The sequence below is a fragment of the Amblyomma mixtum genome, chromosome 1 (assembly GCF_055824585.1).
Source record: "Amblyomma mixtum isolate Tamu chromosome 1, ASM5582458v1, whole genome shotgun sequence".
Taxonomy (NCBI): domain Eukaryota; kingdom Metazoa; phylum Arthropoda; class Arachnida; order Ixodida; family Ixodidae; genus Amblyomma; species Amblyomma mixtum.
In genome coordinates, this window is record NC_143012.1 from 126,804,950 (window position 1) to 126,830,873 (window position 25,924).

A 25,924-nucleotide genomic window follows, 5' to 3' on the forward strand; every position below is an offset into this window, starting at 1 on the left:
AGCAAACCAAAAACCTTAACTAATATAACATGTGAAGGTGACCAGTTTCAATGGAGGCAAGAAAAACAACAGGAAAAAAAACAAGGGAAAAAACGCCAGACCTCGTGAAGATGAAAATTGATACTGATAACAAAAACCGATAAAAACAAAAAGGCAAAAGCCAATAAAAGCGATAAAAGCAATAAAGTTAACAGGGCAATGGAAATGAAAAAGATAAAATGCCAACAAGTAACACGGCAAAAAATACTAACAGCTAAAATTAAGAAAACATCGCGGAAAAAACTAACAGCTAAAAGGTTAAAACCCACAGAAACATAAGGTTAAGTCTTGTGTAAACAAATAGCGGAATAAAGTTGGCGGGAAAAAGACGGTTGCATAAGGTGGGAAGTTAAAATGCTAGTGCCTCGAATTTTGTCCCAGGTAGGCGAGTTCTTTCTGAGATAGCGACACTGAAGGCTGGCTAATGCACTTTTCTTTTAACGACGCTATCGTGATTGCCTCAACTATTTCACGGGGCCTCGTGTTTCTGATTGTGGCTATTACCCGAGTTTTTTCGAAGTGTGGCAAACATCCTGTTTCTACATCTTTGCAATCCCGACAATGAATACCAATGTGACGGCACTTTTGAACATTTGCGTTGTAATCATGTTCTTTTAGTCTTTCATTTAAACAACGCCCTGTCTGTCCAATATACTGCTTCCCACAGGACAGGGGGATGGAATAGACAACTGAATCGGTACACTGCACAAAATTCTTCTGGTGCCTGATATTGCATGTACTCTCTTTTTTACGAGTTTCATTGACCTTTCTGCAAAGCTGGGAAAGTCGCTTTGGGGCACTAAAGACGACTTCAACTCCAACACGTTTCCCAATTTTCTTAATGTTGTGCGAAATGCGATGCAAGGAGGGCATAACAGAGACTTTCTTTCTATTGGTGTTGTCAGTCGGGGCAGTCGAATCGGGTCGTTTTGATTTTTTAAGCATTGCTTCAGCGACTGAGGCTAAAAGCTTAGTGGGGTAGCCAGCATTTTCTAATCTAATTGTTTGCGCTAAAAAACTACTCTCAATTTGGTGTTCACACGATTTTACCAGCGCATTTCTAAAGATTCCTTGAACTACATTCCTTTTAACCAACTTAGAGTGGTTAAAAGGAATGTAGTTCAAGGAATCTTTAGAAATGCGCTGGTAAAATCGTGTGAACACCAAATTGAGAGTAGTTTTTTAGCGCAAACAATTAGATTAGAAAATGCTGGCTACCCCACTAAGCTTTTAGCCTCAGTCGCTGAAGCAATGCTTAAAAAAATCAAAACGACCCGATTCGACTGCCCCGACTGACAACACCAATAGAAAGAAAGTCTCTGTTATGCCCTACTTGCATCGCATTTCGCACAACATTAAGAAAATTGGGAAACGTGTTGGAGTTGAAGTCGTCTTTAGTGCCCCAAAGCGACTTTCCCAGCTTTGCAGAAAGGTCAATGAAACTCGTAAAAAAGAGAGTACATGCAATATCAGGCACCAGAAGAATTTTGTGCAGTGTACCGATTCAGTTGTCTATTCCATCCCCCTGTCCTGTGGGAAGCAGTATATTGGACAGACAGGGCGTTGTTTAAATGAAAGACTAAAAGAACATGATTACAACGCAAATGTTCAAAAGTGCCGTCACATTGGTATTCATTGTCGGGATTGCAAAGATGTAGAAACAGGATGTTTGCCACACTTCGAAAAAACTCGGGTAATAGCCACAATCAGAAACACGAGGCCCCGTGAAATAGTTGAGGCAATCACGATAGCGTCGTTAAAAGAAAAGTGCATTAGCCAGCCTTCAGTGTCGCTATCTCAGAAAGAACTCGCCTACCTGGGACAAAATTCGAGGCACTAGCATTTTAACTTCCCACCTTATGCAACCGTCTTTTTCCCGCCAACTTTATTCCGCTATTTGTTTACACAAGACTTAACCTTATGTTTCTGTGGGTTTTAACCTTTTAGCTGTTAGTTTTTTCCGCGATGTTTTCTTAATTTTAGCTGTTAGTATTTTTTGCCGTGTTACTTGTTGGCATTTTATCTTTTTCATTTCCATTGCCCTGTTAACTTTATTGCTTTTATCGCTTTTATTGGCTTTTGCCTTTTTGTTTTTATCGGTTTTTGTTATCAGTATCAATTTTCATCTTCACGAGGTCTGGCGTTTTTTCCCTTGTTTTTTTTTTCTGTTGTTTTTCTTGCCTCCATTGAAACTGGTCACCTTCACATGTTATATTAGTTAAGGTTTTTGGTTTGCTTGTGCCGCTTGTCTCATCATGACCTTGTAGATTTCACTTGTTCTTGCTTTCCCTGTGTGACACGCCTCCCTGACATGGCTGTATATATACGTTGCATCTTTACTTCCGAAATAAAGTTGTAAGTTCAGCGCTCCTGTCCGTCGTGTACCACCTTTTTCTTGTCCGTTGTGTTTTGTGCGCTGGTTCCTTCAGAAGTATGTATTACCAACTAGCCCAACAACAAGTGTATGTCACCATTGAAGATTTCTGTGTCATAGATCAGCACTTTGAGTGTGTCATGTTAAAATGTGTTGGTACCATATTTGCCGTTATATACAGGCCGCCTTCTGGATCACAGGCAATGTTTTTAGTATTTCTTGAAAATATGTTAGAACAGTGCATGCAGTTTAAGTCGCCTGTAGTTATTTGTGGTGATTTCAATATCGATCTCTTATTGCCTGAATCTAATCAGCAAAGGATGCTTGATATTTTTTTCTCGTTTGGTTGTGAAAATGTGATACATATGCCAACTAGAGTGACTGATATGTGCCGTACTTTACTAGATGTGTGCTTCACAAGCTACAAAAAGGATGATGTGCAAGCAGGTGTACTGATAGCTGATGTTAGTGACCATTTGCCGATTTTCCTGTCATTTAAACCATACTTTACAACACAGAGTCATTCCAAAATCAGTGCACCGATTACATATAGAATCATTAATGAAGCAAAGACCACAATATTTAGAAACTTAGTAGCAGAAACAAGTTGGGCAGAGGTTTTTCAACTATCTGACCCCGTTACAGCATATGACGTCTTTATTAAAAAAGTTACCGAGCTTTATAATCAAGCCTTTCCTACAGTGCAATTCAAAAAGTGCAAAAAAGCCAGAAAACCATGGATAAATGCTGAACTTCTGAAAAGAATTAGAAATCGTGACAGACTATTTGCCTCTTTTATCAGAACGAAAAATATAGACAGTTTGATTGAGTATAAACGAATTCGTAACAAGTTAAGCTCTGATATTAAAAAAGCCAGGACCAGTTATTACGAACATAAGTTTACTGATATCTGCAACAACCCTAAACAGGTATGGAATACCGTAAACAAGCTAATGTCCAAAAATGAAAGAGACGGCATCTCTGAACTTGTTATAAATGGTGTGCCTTACACAGGGGCGTCGCTTGCTGACAAACTTAATGAGCATTTTCTCATATCAGGGGCTTCAAGTAAATCTCAGGCAAGTAACTGTGATTTTACATCGTATCTCACATCCAACATCGAAAGCTCAATGTTCATGTTTCCAACTACAGAATTGTAAATCTGCACAGTAATCAAAAACTTAAAAAGTAGCAGTGCATGTGGTGCTGATGATATTAAAGTTCAACCTATAAAATCCGTTAGTCACATGATTAGTGAGCCACTTACGCATATATGCAACCTTATTTTGAGTAGCGGAATATTTCCAGACAAACTAAAAATTGCAAGTCTCCGTCATACACAAGGGAGGCGATAGAAATGATATAAATAACTATAGGCCAATTTCGGTACTACCAGTCCTCTCGAAAGTAATTGAACAGGTTATAAACATCAGACTACTAAACTTCTGCAAGCGAAACGATATCATCGCAGAACAGCAATATGGATTTCAGAAAGAGAAATCTACTGAAATGGCGCTAATAAAAATTAAGGATAAGATAATAGACAATTTTGAGCAGAAAATATATACAATAGGTGTTTTTCTTGACTTTAGGAAAGCATTCGATTCTATCAAGCACCCGATATTGTTATACAAGTTATATAAATATGGCATTAGAGGAACGGCTCTCACATTAATAAAGAATTACCTCTCAAATCGTCAACAGTACACGAACATTCCGAATGCAAAGTCCAGCTTAGGTCTGATACATTATGGAGTTCCGCAAGGATCAATCCTTGGGCCACTGTTATTTCTTCTTTATATAAATGATGTAATAAACGTGCCCTCTACACCAGAAATAGTACTGTACGCTGACGATACCAATGTATTCTTCTGCGGACAAGATCTGGAAGCCCTCCAAGTAGAAACCAATATATGGCTGCAAAACTTATCCACATGGCTCCGCACTAACGAACTGCAGTTAAACACTAAAAAAACTAAGTACATTATATTCCGCGCACGTAACAAGTGCATTAAACAAGAAATACTGATTCAATTTTGTGATGAATCTATTGAACGTGCAATATCTCATAAATTTCTTGGCGTCATATTTCACGAACATCTCGACTGGTCCCCTCACATTGAAAAAGTTCGCACAGGTATCTCTAGGTCCATTGGTATCATGTATAAATTAAAGGACCTTTTGCCTATGTGGCTAAAGAAACAACTATACTACACACTGGTACATTCGCGTTTCCACTATTGTCTTCTTGTTTGGGGCACAGCACCTAAAACAAGCATAGAAAACATATACTTATTACAAAAGAAATTTCTGCGACTAATGGATAATGCACCATACCTTAGCCACACTGCCCCATTGTTTAGGAAACACCAATTGCTTACACTGTGGAATGTTATAAACAAAAAGATAGCGTTAGCCACTTACCAACAAATGCATTCTGATCCTGCCGCCTTTTGTCATAAGTATCTCACGAAACCACACAGCTACAACATACGGCACATAAGTTATAATAAGGAAAAAATACGTACTAACTACGGCGCCCAGAAACTTAGCTACAGAATTTCCAGTTTTTTAAACGATCACCATCCTGCTGTAAACATTATTCAAGAAAGCAAATCATTGAAAGCTTTCAAAAATTGCATCACCATGTATCTGTTGTCACTCCAGGCATAACCACTTCTTTTTTTCTTTTTTATTCTGTTGTCTCTCATAGTACTTCTCCAACTGTAGGTAAATGTTTAAGATGAAATTACTTCAGTTCACTGTTAACCAATCCTTTCTGTATTTCCATTTCGTTTTTATGTCTATTTTACTCGCTGAATGTCTTGTGCTCTCGAATGGGAGCAAGAAGGGCGTGGACTCTTTGTCAGGCATCCTTTTGCCTTTTAGTCTGCGCCCTAGGCAACTGTACCATTGAGTTGTCTAAATAAACACTTTGACTTTGACTTTGACACCCTGCGAGCAGTCAATGAGGGCAAAATGATCCGACAAGAAGTCTAAACCGAGGATGAGGTCATGGGTGCATGTGGTAAGGACGGTGAACTGAACCGGCCTACTGTGGTCACCGATCGTCACGCGAGCGGTGCACAGTCCCTCCACAGCAGGCATGGCACCATCCGCGACGCGCACACGGGACGTTGCAGGCGTAAGGACTTTGCGTAGGCGACGGCGGAGGTCAGCACTCATCACGGAAATATGGGCACCGGTGTCAATAAGGGCGCGCAAAGGAACACCGTCAACTGTAACGTCTAGTAGATTGGGTCGAGCCGTCAGTAGAGGGTTTGAGGTCCGAGTCATTGATGCAGCGCCACCTCCGCAAGCTGCATCACTTAGTTTTCCCGACGAGAGGGATGGTAGGACGCAGCAGTCGAAACACGAGGGGACTGCAGTGAGCGTGAGCGGCGGGCTAGCGGCGAAGGCGAATGGGAGGACTGCCGTGGAGGTTGGTCGGCGTCCTCAGACGGCTCGGATGGTCGGCGGGGTGAAAAGCGGTGAGTATAGTTTGGACGGTAGTAGGAGGTGTCCCGCGGGGGTGACGTCCAGGGGCTGCTGCAGTGGCGGGCAATGTGGCCGATCCGAGAGCATTGAAAACAGATTGGGCGGTCGTCTGGCGTGCGCCACTCATTCGAATCGCGGTAACGCCGTGGTGAATAAAAATCTCTGCCTCTCCCGTAAACGAGAGTAGAGTAAGCATGAAATGTTTACGGGCCTAATGTCATCTCGGTGGACACCCGAACCGCGCCGTACAGGAGGGAGGAACGCCACCACCCGTTCAGCGCGATGCCTTGCCATTTGAACCCAAGGTTTTTTGAGTAAAGGAAATGGCGCAGTAATTCTCTGCCATCTCGGTGGACACCCGAACCGCACCGTAAAGGAAGGCAGGAACGCCCCCACCCGTTCGGCGCGATGCCTTGCCCTTTGAACGCAGCGCTTCTCCCCCGGATCACGTATGACAACGAAGTGTAACGTGGCATTTATGTGCTTTTTGCACGCGTTATTAGAAATCGGAAATTATAATTCCGTGCATTATCAAACCCACAGCTCCACTGATATCTTGATAAACATTGAGAAGGCACTGGCAGCAGTTATTTTTTGACTCGTTTGGAGACCAACCGGCGCTTGCATGCCGGTCGCGTAGGAGGGCTTAGAGAGTCCCGTTAAATCTCGTTAAGTCTCGTACGGTGCCCGGATGTTCTCGTTTCAGAGCGCGGATGACTGGAATTCAGTGCCCGGATGAGTGGATTTCAGTGCCCGGATGATGGCTCTCGGTCTCGGCGTGACGTCACCACACTGCCGACAACGGGAGCTAAAAGCATTTCATGCTTAATAGGTGGGACGGAAAGGGACGGGAGGTGGTTGCTGTGGGGACGAGTTTCCGATGGCGCACAAAGCCGGAGGGAGGTTGAGATGGGAGAGTATTTGCCGCACGACAGCCTGAATAAGCGACACGGAAGGCATTTTGTCATTAGGTGTGGTCGATGATGTTACCACAGGGGCTAGGGCTTCGAGTTCACGGCGAACAGTTCTTGGCACTGTGTCGGTGACAGGAGCAGAGTCTGAGGGCACTTGAGTTTGAAGTCGTTGGTCCTGGCAAGAAGATGTAGCGGCTTTGTTTGGAAGGCGGGAAAACCGTTGAGAAATGCGACGGCTTTTCACTTGTTCAAATCGACGGCACTCCTTGATAATGCTGTCAACATTAAGGGAGTCATTACTCATAGACGTCCACCCGAGCGCAGCCATACGGCTACAAAGGAAAGCTACAAAGCTTTCACAGAAACTTTGTAGTAAAAGAAAAATTCGTCCTGGTCCGGGGTTCGAACCCGGGACCACCGTTTCACCGGAGCAGTCGCTCTACCAACTGAATTAACCGGGATGGCAAGCTTATGGTAGGGCGAGAGCGAATTCATCAATAACTCGAAGTGGGCACAGTGTTGACCAAATCTACTCCACCTTGGGGGATTCCCCAAACTTTTGGTCGTCATGCTGTCAACAGTTGTGCAGTCTTTGCAAACGAGCAGATGAAAGGCATCGTCAGCAATGCCTTTCAGCACGTGGCCCACCTTGTCGGACTCGCTCATGGTGGCATCGACTTTGTGGCAAAGTGCCAATACGTCCTGTATATAGGCCACGTAACTTTCCGTCGACGACTGCGCACGAGAAGCAAGCTGTTTATTCGCAGTGATCTGCCTATCGTCAGGTCTTCTGAACAGTGCTCGCAATTTCTCTTTGAATATATCCCAGCTTGTAAGTTCCTACGCTCTACCACATATCGTGGGAATGTACAACGAAACCAAAACACTTAACTGTATCCAACCCGACATATGAGCAGTGGGAGGTGGCCCTGACCAGCGAGACCCTGGATCAGCAACTTAAGTTGGTTCAGCAAGTCTGTCAGTCAGCTAAAGCCAGTGGCGCCTTGGGCTAGGGGTGCCACCTAAGTTGCTCGAGCAAACTTCCTCTTTTTAAATAAAAGTTTTCTCTCTCTCTCTCTTCGTTGGTTTCAAACCCCACCCTCGCCCTTCCATTCAGATAGAGAATTACGTTAGCAAGCATTAATGTTTGATCCCACCGGTTATATGCGCTTACTCTTCCGTAAAGGCTTAAGGTGGCGGTGCCACTCTGACGATGAGCGGGAACAATTTTTGGTGATACTTGTACGTCGACTGTACCTCGCTCGTTCGCTTCATAAATATGGTTCCGATATCTCCGAAAATCTAGTTTTCTCTGCTTTCAAAAGATGCATTTGGTTTAACGGCAGCTGCAAATTTGTTTCAACTGTAAAAGAAAACGCAAAGATGAAAACTGGCAGTTGAGCTCAACTTGTCTCAGGAAATGCAAAATTGTGAAAAACCTCTTGCACCTAGAGGAATATCTTTCGAGATACTTTGAGTTTTGATCTTAGTGAGCATATTTAAGTATTTAAAAGTACGTGTAGAGATTATTTTATTAGCCACACATGTTTGAAAAGAATAGAAAACAGAACGATGTAATCTGCAGTAACTTTTGGGATATGCATTGCACTGCGGCAAATTTTTGTACAGTTTGAGATCATCTAATCGCTCTTCCATTCTGAAAATTGCATCCATCTGCCTTGTTCAGTTTAAAAGTTATTCCTGATCAAAGTTAGCGTTTTTTCTAAATAGTTAGAAACGGAATGTAATACTGATCAGGTAACCAGCATGTAACAGTTCTGAGATTTTGCGTCAAGAAACTTAATACTTCGCTCTACGCGGCTAAGCATTGCCTTTACTCTAGGGCCTTTGGGGAATGCGCAATGTCTAGTTGATTTTAGCTACCTTTTTTGTTCTCCTTATGAAGGGTACCAGCTCTTGAAACGTTCCGCGGCTTTTTTTCTGGCAAATATACTCTTAAAATGTCGGTATCTCATTCTTTTAATCAACTTGTAACAATTGCCAAAAACGAAGTCCACAGAATACAAACAATAATAGCAATAACGCAGCGACATGCGATAAATGTAGTGTAATGGGTTTTCCGGGCACAGAACACAAAGCACAGCACGGCACAGAGCACAAAGCGCTGAACGGCGTCCACCGGCAGTCAGTCATTCCAACCGCACCAACAGGAAGCGCGCGCTCGCAGAGCGCAGTCCCGCTGCCGCTCGGGCACTTCTTCGTCATCACAATGGCCCCCGGCGAAGGAGGAGCCATCCTGGCGACTCACGGCGTGCTACACATCTCGGGTTCGTGATAGGGCTTGAGGCGGCTGATGTCAACGGTTTCACGGCCACGGCGGCGGTGTTCAGAGGAGGGTGTCAAAGGTTCCACAACGTAGTTCACGGGGGAAATCTGACAGACAACACGGTAGGGGCCGTGATATTTGGTGAGGAACTTGGACGACAGGCCAGGAGGTCCAGAAGGGACCCAGAGCCAAACAAGGGAGCCGGCAGGTAGGTGGGCAAAGGGTTGACCAGAATCACGCCGTTCTTTCTCACGATGTTGATCGTCACACGTGAGCGATCGGGCTAGTTGGCGGCATTCTTCGGCGTACTTGGCGATTTCAGAAGCAGGCGAGCAGTCAGATGCGTCAGGATGGTAGGGGAGAATGGTGTCAATCAAGCAGGTAGGTTCGCGTCCATAAAGGAGGAAGAATGGCGAAAACCCTGTAGTAGACTGAACGGCGGTATTATAGGCGTACGTCACAAATGGGAGTACGAGGTCCCAGTTAGAGTGGTCGGGAGTGACATACATAGTGAGCATGTCACCGAGCGTCCGATCAAACCTTTCGGTCAGCCCGTTCGTCTGGGGATGGTACGCCGTGCTTGTTCTGTGAACTACGCGACATTCTTGTAGAAGCGCCTGAACAACGTCTGATAACACGCGGCCGCAATCGCTGAGAAGCTCGCGAGGAGCACCGTGGCGAAGAACGAGGTTGCGAAGAATGAAGAAAGCGACTTCTCTGGCTGTAGCCGCCGAAAGAGCGGACGTCTCGCCATAGCGCGTAAGATGGTCCACGGCGACCACAATCCAGCGGTGACCAGAAGTAGAAGGCGGCAGAGGCCCATAAAGGTCGATGCCCACACGATCAAACGGACGGGCAGGGCAAGGTAAAGGCTGCAATGGCCCGGAAAGGCGCTGCGGTGGTGACTTGCGGCGTTGGCAGTCAAGACATGAGCGAATATACTTTCGCAGAAAGGTATACATGCCACGCCAGTAGTACCGGTGCCGAAGGCGCGTGTATGTTTTTAAGAGACCAGCATGAGCCTTCTGGGGTCGGCATGAAAAGATGCGCAGACTTCAGCGCGTAAGTGGCGAGGTATGACAAGCAGCCATTTTCGACCATCTAGCATGTAATTCCGGCGATAAAGAAGACCGTCATGCAGAGTGAAGTGGCGGGCTTGACGACGAAGCGAGCGGGAGGGCACTGACGTAGTGCGGCCGGAGAGAAGGTGCACGAGAGAGGTTATCCAGGCGTCTTTGCGCTGCTCCAGATGCATGTTTGGAGGGCGTAACCAAGAGAGCACGGGGTCAATGCTAGAGAGGGCCGCATCGTTGGCAAGTAGCGGTGAGCGGGAGAGCGCGTCGGCGTCAGAGTGCCTGCGTCCGGAACGGTAGATGACTCAAATGTCGTACTCCTGAAGTCGCAGTGCCCAACGACCAAGTCGGCCGGATGGATCATTCAAGGACGACAGCCAGCATAAAGCATGGTGGTCGGTGACTACGTCGAAGGGGCGGCCGTAGAGATATGGTCGAAATTTGGTTATTGCCCACAAAATGGCCAAACATTCTTTTTCGGACACGGAGTAATTGATCTCGGCTTTAGACAGTGTGCGGCTGGCATAGACGACGACATATTCATGAAACCCAGGCTTCCGTTGTGCAAGCAAAGCACCAATGCCAATGCCACTAGCATACGTGTGGATCTCCGTTGGAGCGTTCGGGTCGTAATGGCGAAGTATGGGTGGTGAAGTAAGGAGCCGGCGCATTGTAGCGAAAGCATAATCACATTTGGAGCACCACGACGACAAGGAATTTTGGGCTTGAAGTGGCGTCAAAGGTGAAATGATTGTGGCGAAATTCCGGATGAAGCACCGAAAATATGAGCATAGGCCGATGAAACTCCGCAGTTCTTTGGGCGTGGACGGCTTCGGAAATTCAGCGACTGCACGAAGGTTTGCAGGATCCGGAAGGATGCCATGTTTAGAGACGACGTGACCGAGGATGGTCAGTTGACGAGCTCCGAAATGGCATTTTTTCAAATTTAATTGCAGCCCTGCGGTGCTGAGGCAAGTAAGCACTTGGCGCAGGCAATCAGGTGTGTCGAAAAGTCGGCCGAAAACACAACGACGTCGTCAAGGTAGCAGAGGCACGTCTTCCAGCGTAGGCCCCGCAGGACATTGTCCATCATTCTTTCGAATGTAGCAGGGGCATTGCAAAGCCCAAATGACATTACGTTAGACTCATATAACCCATCACGCGTGACGAATGCTGTTTTTGCGCGATCATCTTCGGCCATGGGTATTTGCCAATAACCAGATCTCAGATGGAGGGACGAAAAAAATTCTGCTCCTTGTAGGCAATCAAGGGCGTCATCTATGCGTGGCAGAGGATAAACGCCTTTCCGGGTTACAGTGTTCAGCCGTCGATAATCCACGCAAAATCGGATAGAGCCGTCTTTCTTTCGAACGAGAACGACCGGGGAAGACCATGGGCTCTTCGAGGGCTGTATAATTCCACGCTCTAGCATGTCGTCCACTTGCTCGGTGATGACGCGACGCTCCGGAGCGGACACGCGATATGATCGCTGACGCAGAGGAGGATGGGTGCCAGTATCGATGGTATGTGTGACAGCGGCAGCACGGCCAAGGGGAGTTTGGCACGCATCAAAAGACGAACGAAATTCGCACAAAAGGGCGAACAGCTGGTCACGGCACGCCAAATGAAGGTCTCCATCGATAGCACTGTACAGGACATCTGAGGATGGTCGGTGTGACAGGGGAGCCGGAGTGAGAGCATCGAGCGACGGTGTAGGAGCGGCCTCGGCGTCGTCAACTACTTGTAGGAGTTCAGCCGATGTTACGTACCCAATGCATTCCCCACGAAGCAGAGTCAAAGGAGAGGGCAGATGATTGCTGATGAGCATGGTTGCGGTTCCGGAAGTCATCGTGAGGACAGCGAAGGGAAGCGGTAGGTTCTTGCGGCGAACGAACAATTCCGAGGGAGTAAAGAGTACAGGTGTGTTGGGTGGGTCGGCTGGAGAGACACAGGAGAGGGAGACTACAACGGACGAGGAAGCAGGAAGGTCGACATCATGGGAAAGGAGAAGTTTGTCCGGATACTCAGGGGTTTCGGGAGCGGACTCGTCGGGTAGGACAGAGAGTGTGACTTCAGCACGAGCGTAGTCCACGACAGCAGAGTGGTCCGACAGAAAGTCCCACCCAAGAATGACGTCATGCGAGCAGGAGGAGAGTACTACGAACTCAATTGCGGTAGATGACGTCTTGGATAGCAACTCGTGCAGTGCAAGCGGCGAGCGGCTGAATTTGCTGGGCGTCAGCAGTACTCAGTAAAATACCAGAGAATGACGTCAGAACTTTCTTGATGCGGCGGCAAAATTTCGCGTCTATTACTGATACGGCTGCTCCGGTGTCAATCAAGGCACAGGTCGCAACACCGTCTACGAATACATCAACGACATTGGCGGGGGACGTCAGAGGCCTTGTAAAGTTCGCCGAAGGCGCAGCTCTTGCCTCGGGAACTGCGCTCACTAGTTTTCCGCTTCACTGGGGCTGACGCGGCGGCGCATCGGGGAGATGGAACGGCGCCGCGGAGAATGGGAGCGGTGCGGCGTTGCGGACTGGTTGTCAGTTGTGAACGAAGATGGTGGCGAACTAGGCTGCATGCGGTAGTGCTGCGTGTAAGGTCCGTATGCTGATGGCGTCATGACGTCAGTAGGCGGATAATAGGAGTGATTGCGGCAGTAGCGAGCGACATGTCCGGCAATGCCACAGGCAAAACAAATGGGCCTGTTGTCGCGAGTGCGCCATGGGCGACCGTAGGGAAGGGGGGCCGACGCCATGTGCGGCGACGATGGTGGGGCAGAAACCCGATACGACCGGACAGGTCGTGGTGCCAAAGGCGGTGAAGCTGCTGTGGCGTCGGAGAAATTGCCCGTGGTATGAGGAGCTGGTCGGGACAGGACGGCGGCGTAGGCAGCCGGACACCGTTGCCTCCGTCATCAGCTTGTGCCAGAGCTACGAGGAGCTCCGCAAGCAACGCGTCCTCGCTCGTCGCGCTGGCATCGCTGGCATCGAGGCAACCTAGATAAATGTAGTAAGTAGCGCCATCTACACACATGCACGTGTACTAAATAATCACAGTTCAAAAAAATAACGAGTGTGGCGCTGCTAAACATTTACAATCAGGAGGTGTTCACGAGAGGGAACGATATCTCTACGATGTTTGCACGTTTCCCTCGATTTTGTCCTACGTAGTGTGTGTCGAAATTCCAAGCATATTTCCGCCATATTGCTTTGCTGGATTGTTTTGTAGCGTAAAGCTAGTAAAGCCATACTACGCAGGTCAGAGCCGAGTTTTGCGCGAGTGTGCGCGCGCCTGTTATGCGCATGCGCGAGAACCGCCTGACGTCACGAGAGGCGCAGGTCCGCAGCTGCGTCGCCTCCTCGCCACAGCCGGTGCGAGCTCCTCGCTGCCGGCGCCGCCGGCGTGCGCTCCTCTCCGACGCGTGACCTTGTGTTTACGACAGTTGCGGCGCGCGCTACTGCGCATGCGCGAGGAGGGTGCGCGGAGAAATGACGGTCGCGCTCAACATGTAAGCTCTGGTAAGCTTAGGAGAGTCGAGCCGCTGCCAAACGGCGCAGAAGACTGGAGAAAGTAAATTCTTCCGATCCCGAGGTTGTCGCCTGGCAGTTCGCCGTCGAACAGCCAAGGCGAAACGTGCGGCCGAAACACCGGAGCGCTTTACGCTACGTATACCCAGGCATAGCAGAGCTAAGCCACTGCCAATTTTTTTTCACCTGACGCTACGAAACATCACATCACATCACTTTATTTTCCTTAAAGACCCCTTGTGGGGTGTTACATAAGGGGTGGGTTTTTATGAAGTACAGGTGTTCAATGCAGTCATGAATTTTCCAGGGCAGGTGATGGCAGCGATATCGTGGGGAAGGCTGTTCCAGTCAGCTGCTACTCGGCAAAAAAAATGAATTAGAGAAAACAGTAGTACGGGCACGTGGGCGCAAAACTTGAAGAGGGTGACTGATGCGATGGGATCTGCTCGGCGGGGGTGCGCAGATGTAGGGTTCTTGTCTGAGTGGCGAATAAAAAAACTTGTGAAATAAGACGAGACTGGCAGTGCGACGGCGAGCAGAAAGATTAGATAGACCTGATTGCAATTTTAGAGATGATATGCTAACGTCGTATGAATACGAGGAATGAATGAATCTGGTGGCCCTGTTCTGCATAGCTTCGAGGGCGTTGGTTAGATATGTTTGGTGAGGGTTCCAGATGGCCGATGCGAATTCCAGTTTAGTTCTGATGAGTGAAATGTATGCTTGTAGTCTTACATGCTGAGGGGCATCCCGCAGGTGACGTTTCAAGAAGCCAAGTGTTTTATTAGCTGATGATATCAGGTTACTCACATGCAGACGCCAGGATAAACGCATTCTGGGCGTCGTATTATTTTTCGAGGACAGCTTTGGCATTGCTAAAGCGACAGGAAAGGGAAGAGACAGGCTTTCGCTTCGTGCTTCCGGTTGTTCGTTGTTCCGGCTGGCGCTGTGGAGGGGAAGTTGGAGAGCGCTCGATTCGCCTGCACTCACTGCACCAGTTCGGCAAAGTTCTGCGGCGGCGGCGGTGCGGCGGGTGTTTCTAGTTCCGGCACTTTGAGCGCAGTTTGGCACTGTCTGCTTCCAAAACGGGTGGTCGAGTGCAGGCCTGGTCGTCGCTAGCCTTTGCGATGCCAATGAATTGCAGCCAGCTGTTTACAGCCTACACCAGCGGCAGACAACATCTCGTATCTCATGAATAAATGTGGAAACAGCCCATCACAATAACATGTTGCCATGAACCAGCCTCGATCCGTTTCTTTGGAGAACTCGAGCATCGTTTTAGCTTGCCGACGAGTGAAAGTTACTTGAGTCTCCGACATTTATCACAACCCGCAAACCATCATCTGCTTCCATGGCGGCTGCAGCTGCAGTATTTCAGCACTAACCATGGAGCAGGTGCAGTTCTCCTGAACTAGACTCGCACTTCTTTCAAGCGAATGCCGTGGTTCAGAGGGCGCCATGTTCCACCTCTGAAATGAATCCATGTGGTATATAAGTAGCGTCCCAGGCAGCACGACAGCATTGTACCAACAATGGCTCATTGTTGGAATACATTGGCATCAATATTGGGCTGGCATTGGCATAGGAGCACATTACTACATTTTCCAACCTTGGCCCATACTTCATACCAAGATTGTCCCATTGTTCAGCCATTCTGGCACTGCCAGTATGGGCATATCACTGGCCTATCCACTCATACTTCATTGGTCCTGCAAGTATCGGTCCAATGTTCAGCCATGCTGGTGCTACCAATACGTACTGAATATCAGCTATTCCATTGATGTCCCATTGTTGATGCCAATATTAGTCCCATGGATAGCCATTCTGGCCATACCAATATGTACTGAAAACCGGCTACTCCTTTCATATACTCCATTCATATCTCACTGTTGATGCCAAGATTGATATGTTCAGCCATTTGGCACTGTCAATGCAGACTAAGCACAGGCTTTTCCATTCATGACAGTGCATACAACCTGTCACATCAGTGGCTGAAAGATTGGCATGCCACTGCCCTTTTCTATTTACTACTCGCCAGTAAAGCCTATGTTAATTTTTATCTTCAGTGGCCAACATTAATGCAAATGTTCACTCGTAAGCAACCATGCAAATATTCTTAAAATGAGACAACCAAAGTATTCATGAAAACATTTATTTTATGAAAAAGTCCAAATAGAATTAATCGTTAGGGGCCGGGAAGGGTGGTGCCAGGGGCTGTGGGATGGGTGGTGGCAGGGGCTGTATGGAGGGAGGGCCCTCAGGAAGTGGAAGAGGCCAGGGCATTGGGAGGCACACATGCGGGCACAGTGCAGGGGGCTGTCCCCGCACTCGCAGGTGGCGTGCTTGGTTGGAGGGGGGAGAAGACTTCGGCAAGGCGTCTCTTCCTTCCATCACATGAACCGGGCAGCCAGCTGCAAATAAAACCTTGTGCCTGTGATGCGTCAAATGCAGTTTGTCGCAAATGGCATCTGCACAGGAAAAGTGAACAAAGAAAATAGACATTATTTCCAAGCACACAAAAATCATGTCCATCATTTTAGAAAATTGTAAGAAAATAAATTCCAGGATATGGCCAATGAGAAAGGCTGTACTGAAGGGCTCCTGATTAATTTTGGCCACCTAGAGTTCTTAATTTAAGATGCACCGACATCGCTTAGCACACGTGCTTCTTTGAATTTAGCCTCCAGAGCAATGCAGCTACTATGGATGGTGTTTGATCCTTCACTTGGAATCAGTAGCTGAGCACCTGAGTCAGGAAGGACATCAGGTAAAAAATATAGTAAACAGATATATTATTACGTGCCTCATAATCAAGGCAACATACAAAACGTGGACACAACTAAACCATGAAGTAAAGAATCACTAGAGGGGCCTCAATCCATTGACACTGACTTGTCGTTGCGATTGACCACCTTGCGCCTGCTAAGTGGCATCATATATGCCCATAAATAGAAGGCAAGTGACTGCAGCTTCTATTACACACCGCAGGTTCGAAGGGCATTTTCAGCTCCAATAAGCTTTCCAAACAATTAAAATAAAACTGTGAAAGCATTCTAATTAAAGGGAACATGAAAAACTATTTACTAAAGCTAGAATTTGTTGCCATCATTAAATACTTGTAAATGAAATCAAAACATAGTTCTCTTTTCTATAAAAGGGAGATAACGCATCTGTCCAACTTCCATTTATGAACTGTGTTGCGCTTCAACTGTCATGCACAACAATGAATTTTAACCTGACTCTTAACTCTTTAATGTCGCTTGCAAGGCATGGGCTTTGTCAAGTTGCGACGACAGTCCACCGCTGTGATATATCGCACCTTGCGGAAAAATTTTACACTTTAGTTCAAAAGGTGTACTGTCTTGTTCCCTTATTGCATCAGGCTTGTAGAAGAAATAGGGCTAGGGGTGGGAGAAAGGGATGGTCAAGGATAGGCAGAAGAACGAGGAAATGTTTGCCCTCGGGTGTAAAAGACACGACCGAATACGCGAGAAAGAGTAGAAAGATTTGGAAGGAAAAGAAAGTAAGTGAGTTAGGAAAGCTCAAGGGACAGGTGAGTCCCACTTGGGTGGGCGAGAAAAGGCTTAGGACACGAGGGAGGTGGTCAGGGAACACGGGAAGAAGAGTAGAAAGACTTGGAAGGAAGAGTGGAAATAAATAGAAAAGACTGGTGTTGAAGTAAATGACTTAAGAAAGTTTAAGTGACGTGGTGTGTCCCACGCGGAACGGCAAGGAAAAAAAGGCTTAGGACACGAGGGTGGAAGGAATAGGGCTACTGGTCGGACAAAGGGATAGTGGAAAAGAGAAGAAAGATGAGAAGAAATGCGAGCGTTAGAAAACACAGTGAGCACGCGAAGAGTAGGAAGATTTGGAAGGAAAAGAGAAAATAGTGAGGGAAGACTAGATTTAAAGTGAGTGAGATCGGTAAAAGGCGAAATCAGGAGACGCGAACCACGTGGGCGGGCGGCGAAAGGCCTAAGAAAAGTGGCAAAAACTTACTTTTGCGGCTGTCGGTCCAGGCTCCTGAAAAGGCACGAGGATAACCACACCAGGTAGTTGGTATGGTGGAAGGGCCGAGGAACACTTGGTTAGGAGCGGTAATCCAAAACACAGGGCTCCAGCGCACAGGGCACACACGATCACGGTAGGCACAGGACGGCGGAGGGCCGCAAGGGCCAGCGGCACACGCCGCGGCCTCGAGGCGCGCACGAACTCGACGGAGCGAGCGCCGCGCGCGACCGACCGCGTTGACTGCTAGGGCGAGACTGGCAGCGAAAACGAGGCAGCAAGGAACAGAGAAGCGAGCGACGCAGGTCCGCTCCCTTCGAAGGCTCCGGGGAGACTGGAAAATCGCACGCGCAGTCCGTGCGGCGCCAAAGCGACCGCATCGCGATAGGTCATCGGTCGTATGACGTTTACGAAGAAGAGCTAATCAGAAGGCCGAAAATTTTGTTTATTTTTTTGTGCTCCTCGTTGCTCTGCCCTCTCCCCCTGATTCACGCCGAAGGAACAGTCTTTTAGGAATACACCGAGGACCCGTCGAAATTGACCAAAGGGTGACCGTCAAAGTGACGGCTAGTTTTTACAGTGCAACTGTAAGAAAAGCGCATAACACTAGGACGTCTGATAAGCTCCGTTTACATAAACGCGAGAGCAGCGCATCATGTCAACTTTCTCGTGCATCCCACTCATGTAAACAGGGAAAATGCGCCAGGAAAATGCATTAATCCCACAGGCAGGGCGCAGATCGGCAAGTGCAAGTCCTGTGCTGGGGTGAATAGAAACAGGTGCTCGTAGGGCGCCTAGATGTGCGTGCGCTTCTCTGTGCTCTCCCCTCACACACATCGAGACACCCTAGTTTCGGGGCCCCCTCTTCCACCCTGGGCGCCTACACAATACCCTCTCGGAAGGAAAACAAAGCAGACCACCCTCAAGTTGTGACCGGCTGCCCCCCCTACTTCCGCGTGGCGTATTCTTACATGCGAGCATGGCGTCTCCCCTCCGCGAGGAAATTTCGGGAAAAGAAAATCACCAACTAGCCCCGCCACTGGGAATTACGATGCGCTACTGCGGTATTTATGTAAACGCGGAGCTCTTCTTAGAGAGCCTTCGTTCTCGCCCAACTAATTCTTCTTCAAGCTACAGGAGGGATAATGCCCGATTAATCTCCATATTTCAGAAAAAGCTTTCCAACATAGCTTCGCAACTTGGTAACGGGGATCAAGACTTTTCATTTTTGTTTATCTAACCCACCCTTTTTTCCGCTCCTAGACTGCTCTCAATGTCGTAGGCAGCGTCGCGCTGCCTACGACACGAGGTCGAGCTGCCTATTGCAGGAAGCGATTGTAGAACTGGTGAGATACTGCCAGCTTCGAAATATGGCTGAGCCAACGCAGGGAAAACGTCCGAGAGACTGGTCCAATACTGCCAACTTCTAGAAATGGCTTACCCAAGGCGGGAAAACGCCCGTTAACTGGTCCAATACTGCCAACTTATAAAAATGGCTGAGCCAAGAGAGGGAAAACGCCCGAAATACTGGTCCAATACTGCCAACTTCTAAAAATGGCCGAGCCAAGGCGGGGAAAACGCCCGCGAAACTGGTCCAATACTGCCAACTTTTGAAAATGGCTGAGCCAAGGCAGGGAGAACATTGGCAACGCGGGGCCTTCATAGGACCCTTGTTTGCCAACTCAATTCCTACATTGAACCACCGTCATGTGCTGCTTGGGGTACAACTCAAGAACGAAGAAGCACATGCCCATCAAAGGAGACCGCCCAGCCAAGCGCGTCCACAGGTCTCCACAGGTGCGCCGCGACAGCACCGGTGGAGACTGAAGCCGCCACGACCGTCTGTTGCCGAATATGACCCCACCTGTAACATTCAGCGCTTTTGCGCCAAAGACGCTCTTGCGCGGACATATGCGAAAGGTGAGCACCCCAGCCCTCTCCCTCCCCCTCCCCCTTTAGTGGCCAGTGCAGCTGAGACAATAAACGGGGGCACCACACCTACTAGTACATTCGCCTTTCTCTCTGTCTTTTCCCTTGCTCCAGCTCAGGTGCTCCTAGAGACGATGGCAGATGCCGGGGCAGCAAAATCTTTTCCTTTCTTTTTGCGTTATTATTCTTTTAGCCTTATCCCGAACAAAGGACATCCACCCTCGGCGACACGGGGACGAAGCGCCGACTCCTTCGCTCTCTTTCGCAGGCTTGGCTGCATGCACAGCCACACAAATCGAAGTGATTGGCTGGAGAGCTCCCTCTGAGTTGCGTGTGCCGATTCGTTCTTTAGTTGTAACCGACTATAGGGAGTTTCCACGAACGCTGGCGACGCTATGCATTCTGGGCAGTCCGCCATCTTGCCGTCCTAGGCAGCAGTCGACGCAGCCACCGCACGTGCAATGCAGGCAAGTTTATATGGTCGTGTAGTGCGTGCAAACGGTGCTGGCATGATGGTGTGCTGTTGTGTCATGAGTTTTAACAGCTGAACCCAAAGCAAAGCGCAGAAACTAAAGACAGGACGGGCGGACTGCGGGTTCTTCATGATACCAAATATACTGCTGCGCGAGTGCGAGAAGGCAAACCAGCTCTCATGGCGTCGCTTACTCGCATGGCTCGCACGGATTAACAGATGCGATATCGACATCAGCCTGGACAAGTACAAAGTCTGTTCATGGCACTTCGTGTCGCGTGCGTAAACGATCTACGACATGCGGAGAGTCTGATAGCCGATTTGTTTACTGCAGCCCCTACGTTCTACGCTTCACAAGGCAGGTACCTGACGATGCGTCTACGTAATTTTATCGCCATTTGCACCTCGAATGTACCTAAAAGTTGTGAATTGCTGCCCACATTGAACATCTTTGGTTTCGCCCATACATGGCCTAGATCAACCGTCGAAACTTTTGGACGATTGCACCCCCGACCGGGCCCCATCGCTGCACCTGCGCTCTGCTTCGAAATCCCCAAATCAGACGCGCTATCATTGTAGCAAAGCGCGATCCCATCGGTGGCCGGCAGCCAGTCTTAGTGCTGTCTATGAACGATTGTTTTTGACGCGCGCGCAAGCCATACTCTACTTAAAACAGCAAGGTAGCAACATGTAAGCAGGCTTCGCCGTTGCCGTCCATGTAGATACAGTGTGCTGAGGAAATGTCGCCGTCGCTTTCCGCGAGGACCCGCACGGCAAACGAGTTGCTTGTTCAGACTCAGCGAGTGGTTCACCTGGGCTTAAATCACAACGGCAAGAAAAGGGATTTTTACCTCAATCAATAGTATCCTTGCCTGTGTTTTGAGGATCACGGTCTCGGCTGTGACCGTTTTCATGTATGGCTTGCGTACGCATCCACTGGTGAGAATGCTATGGCCTTCTAAAGCTTTCTTGTCATGCTGCTGAGTGACGAAACTCCTAGTTCTAGTTCTTTAGTTCTTGAGTGACGAAACTTCTAGTTCTTCGAACTAGAAATTCATGACTGCGGACGATGTCGATGGGCGGCCACGTGTCCAAATCCATAGTGATCCATAGTGCAGTCGTCGGTTCGTAGTGTGAATGGGTCCACGCTGCACTAATTTGCCTTTTCCTCGTAGCGCGCCCGATCTTTTGGGCACAGCTGCACGCAACAATCGGGGACAGAAACTGCCGACATCTATGCATGTCGAGGTGGTACACGAGCAACTCCGTGTTTGTTTGGCTGACTGTCGAAGACGACGCGGCTCTCGATCAGTTCACTGAAGCCTGCCTGTGCGGCGTCGACTGCTGCCTAGGACGGCAAGATGGCGGACTACCCAGAATGCATAGCGCCGCTGGCGTTCGTGCAAGCTCCCTATAGTGCTGAGAAGACCCCTTTTCGGGAACTGGCACAAAGGACCGCCCCTCCCCTTGCTGCGCGCCCCTCCTGCAGGCGGGGTAGACTAGCGCCGCAGGAAAAGGAATTCTCGGAAAATGATTACAAGCACGTTATAAGCGGTGTTTACATGACGGGTTGTGTTGAGGATTTGACCTGAAAACCGGTAAAATGTGAGCTGTGAGTGAAATGTGAGTGAAAGCCGGTGAGCTGAAAACCGGTAAAATGTAAACACCTAAGAGTCGGGTCCGGGAGTCGAGGGAGCGAGTCCATTCAACTCCGCTGCAGGTTGACTCACTCGACCCCAACAGCAGATAGCACGTAAACCGGTCGGAGTCGGCTTAGTGGAAGGGGAGGTGATAAATGCGAACCTGTTATTCGCTTGCGCCGTAGCGCCTCCGAGGCAGCCTTGAATGCCGCAATCTTCTAGGCTGCCACTGCCCTTTCCCGCTGCGCCGCTCGACGCTTGGTGCCGCTGCTGTTGAACCGGTCGCGACTCGCTAAAATCGAGTTCATGTAAACATGCAGTCAAGTTGGGCTGACCTTGCTCAACTCGATCTCCTGGCTCGACCCGCCGAAGTCGAGTTCATGTAAACGAGGCTATAGTTGCCTGACAATAGACGGTGTGAAAATAGCAGCTGTTCCTTCAGTTTCCAGGTACGCGCGCGTGGACACGCACGCATACACACACACATACGCGGGCGCACTTTTTCAATCTTTGATCCAACCAAATCGAGGCAAATCGACGCAAGGCAAGAAAGATATACATTTCAGCACGCGATGAAAAATTCTGGAGGGAATAAGCAACCTAATGATGTAAACTGGATGCAAGAAAGACGTACGTCTCAAATGAATAAGAGCACGCAGTTGAGGGTCCAAACGAGAGAGGGGAGGGGGTCGCTCTAAGTGCCTACACAACTATCGCTTTGTCGCCGACCCCTCTTTTTTTGGCAGCGTTACTGCACACTTGCCCCCCAACCTACCTTCTTCGTACAACGTCTATAAAAAAAGTCTCGAGTTCGTCTCGTGAATGGTATGCATCTGTATACTGCATTTTTGTGAATCTTTGCAAAATTCCGTCTAAGTTGATCGGAATTGGTTGCAAGGTGCCGCCACATGTACGACGAATATTTGCTTCTGAGGTAAACACATTCCGACACCCTGCGGTGCTAACCCTCGCAATAGCAATTTCACGTCTCTTGCGCAATGTCGATTCATCTCAAGGGTAAACAGAAATTGACATTTGCCCACTTCTCTCTGCCTTTTTCTTTACCAACCATTGTTTATAAGGTTGGACAGGCATCCACTGAGCGTTGACTAAATTGTATAGCTGTCTTTGTTATAGTTTTCTTATCATAGATGCAATACCATTTGATAAAAAAATATTTTTTTTCAGCGCTAGAGTGCAGGTTACACTCTAGACCAGGAGTGTTCCGACTAGAGCACTGCACGGGCCTGAATTTGAGGCCCGAGCCCGGCCCGGGCCCGCGACCTGAGGCCCGAGCCCGGCCCAGGCCCGCGGCTTCAAGCCCGGCCCGGGCCCGCTAAATTATCGCTTTAGTGAGCCCGGCCCGGCCCGTGAATCCCGGAGTGAAGCCCAGCCCGGGCCCGGCCCGGCCCGTTTCACTTTAACTGAGCAAGCAGACTGCTACTACACCGATAAGGAACTGGCCGACAAAGGTACTGATACCGCAGTTTGGCTTAAAAGAAAGTTTGTTCTTTTTAACCCAGAAGGAAGTGATAAGAGTACTTCTCGCGAGGCCTGTCTTTTGGAGACTGATCACGTGTAGGTGGGCAAAGATCAACTCGGAAGTTCCGAGAGCCAAATAAAAAGAGCTGCATACAAGCGTATTAGTCTACTCTGTGTTCCCCCATGATTGTTTATTAATTTATTTATTTTATTTACAAAATACTGCAGCCCGAGGGCCAAGCAGAGTGGGCAATTTAACAACAGCCAAAGATCACACCAAACTTCAAAAAAGAAAGAAAGAAAAAAAACAGACAAACACTACAAAACACCTGAATGATCAACATAAAGGCAGTCAAAAGTAAAAGGTTGCTGTATGAACAACATTGTCAAAGAGAAAAAAAAACAGGAAGAAATATTATAAAACACCAGACGTAGGATTACAAACAGAACTCAGATGATAGGGGACAAGCGTTCTTCAAAATCATGAACATTATGCGCGGAAAAGACGAGAGCTGGCAAGCTGTTCCACTGAGCTATAGTGCGAACAAAAAAAGAGTTTTTAAAGAGGTTTGTACGGGCAAAGAACGGCGTAAGGCTGTGGTCATGAACGTTCCTAGTATGCCGGGTTAAGCGTGGGCGCAGGTAGTCCTTGGAAGATAAATTGAAATGTTGGTGATAAAGTGAAACAAGAAATTTTAACCTAGCGAGTGCTCTTCTTTTTTTCAAGGATGGAATATTATTTACAGACATGATGGCGGACGGTGAAGCATTCCGATGATAACTGTTGAAAATGAACCGGATTGCTTTTCTTTGTATCATCTCTAGTGAATGTATATCTTTTTTGAGAAATGGATCCCATGACACACTAGCATATTCAAGTTTAGGTCGAATGTACGTGTTGTATGCTAATAGCTTCACGGACTGTGGGGAAGACTAATTTATTGCGGAGAAAGCCAAGTTTCCTTGCAGCAGCAGCGCAAATTTTGTCGACGTGACTAGTCCAACTAAGGTGCTTATTTAATGTTACGCCGAGGTACTTGTAGTTGTGAACTTACAGTAGGTTTTCGTGGTTTAGTGTGTATGTAAACTGGAAGGGATTCTTCTTTTTCGTGACCCGTAGGAGAACAGTTTTATCAGTATTTACTTCCATTAACCATTCCGCGCACCAATCTGCAACTGCATTAAGGTTTCTCTGTAAGCGTGCTTGATCCTGGTTACTATTAATAGACTTAAAGAGAATGCAGTCAGCTGCGAATAACCTAATACTTATAGCTGCAGTGTCAATGGCCGAAACGATGTCATTGATGTAGATGAGAAAGAGAACCGGGCCAAGGACGCTACCCTGGGGCACTCCAGAGGACACCGGTAGAATGTGAGAGGAGCAGCCCTTTACCTGAACAAACTGCTGTCGGTTGGAAAGATAAGAACGAATCCAATTAACAAGGTTATCGGGGAGGCCAATGTTTCGAAGCTTAAATATCAGTTTACTGTGTCAAACGCGGTCGAACGCTTTACTAAAATCCATGAAAATTGCGTCAATCTGTTCGCCCTTATCTAGTGATGAAGCAAATTCATGAAGAGTGGTCACGAGCTGCGTGGTAGTTGATAAGCCTCTTCTGAAACCGTGTTGAAAGGGTGAAATAATTTTGTTTTCCTCAAGGTACGAGACGACGTAGTTTGATATGATATGTTCAATAAGTTTACATGTACTGGAAGTAAGTGAGATAGGTCTGTAGTTACCAATATTTAAACGGTCACCTTTTTTAAAGACCGGAACCACTCGAGCCACACGCCAGTCATTTGGAAGAATGCCTTCGGTGAATGACAAACGGAAAAGGTGGGTTAAAATGTGAGCGAGTGGTTCAGCGTAGCGGTGCAAGAACACATTAGGTATGTTGTCCGGGCCGACTGAGGATTTAGTTTTGAGTTTGAGTATCATGTTGAAAACACCTTCATAAGTTATGAAATTGGCTTCAATGTCAGAGGACGAGTTTACATGCATTAAATCAGCAATCGGGAGAGAGAAGACAGATTGAAAGTAACGGTTGAAGTGCTCGGCCACGTCAGATACGTCGTCTACAACGGACCCGTTTATTGATATTTTATCTACCTCATCACTTGAGTCACTAAGGTAGCGCCAAAATTTATTAGGGTTACTTTTTAGGAACTGTGGAAGGGAATAACTAAAATACCTTGCCTTAGCTTCAGACAATTTAGATGCAAGCTCACATCTTAAGTGGGCTAGGTTTAAAGGATGTTTACCACTTTTTCTAGCGCGTTTAAGTCTTCGACGAATATGTATGATTTCCCTAGTCACCCATGGGTTGTTTTTGTTCACTCTAACGCGCTTATTAGGAACAAGTGTACTAATGCAATTATTAATGGTTGATTTCAGCATATTCCAAACTAAGTTGGTGGTTTTCGGATTGTAATCAGTTATATTCTGCCGCCTGCGAAGTATAAATATTAAAGCTGTCTAGCAAGCAGTAGGATGACATTTTTTTTACTGAACGCGATCTCACAGGTAGAGCTCATAGCCGAACTGGTCACCTTTCAGCAGAAACGAAAAGCTAAAAGGCTTGAGTATTTCATGGCATAAGCGTCCTAAACTAATATGTTCTTCCCTAATGCATTTCTAATAGTGTATAGGTATGTTTTGGGAACGCGAATGA

At 47.7% G+C, this 25,924-nt stretch overlaps 1 pseudogene; it reads right to left on the minus strand.

The window, feature by feature from the left end:
- Positions 1-25,924, minus strand: part of LOC149367578 (ADP-ribose pyrophosphatase-like) — a 246,244-nt pseudogene that overhangs the window by 15,159 nt on the left and 205,161 nt on the right.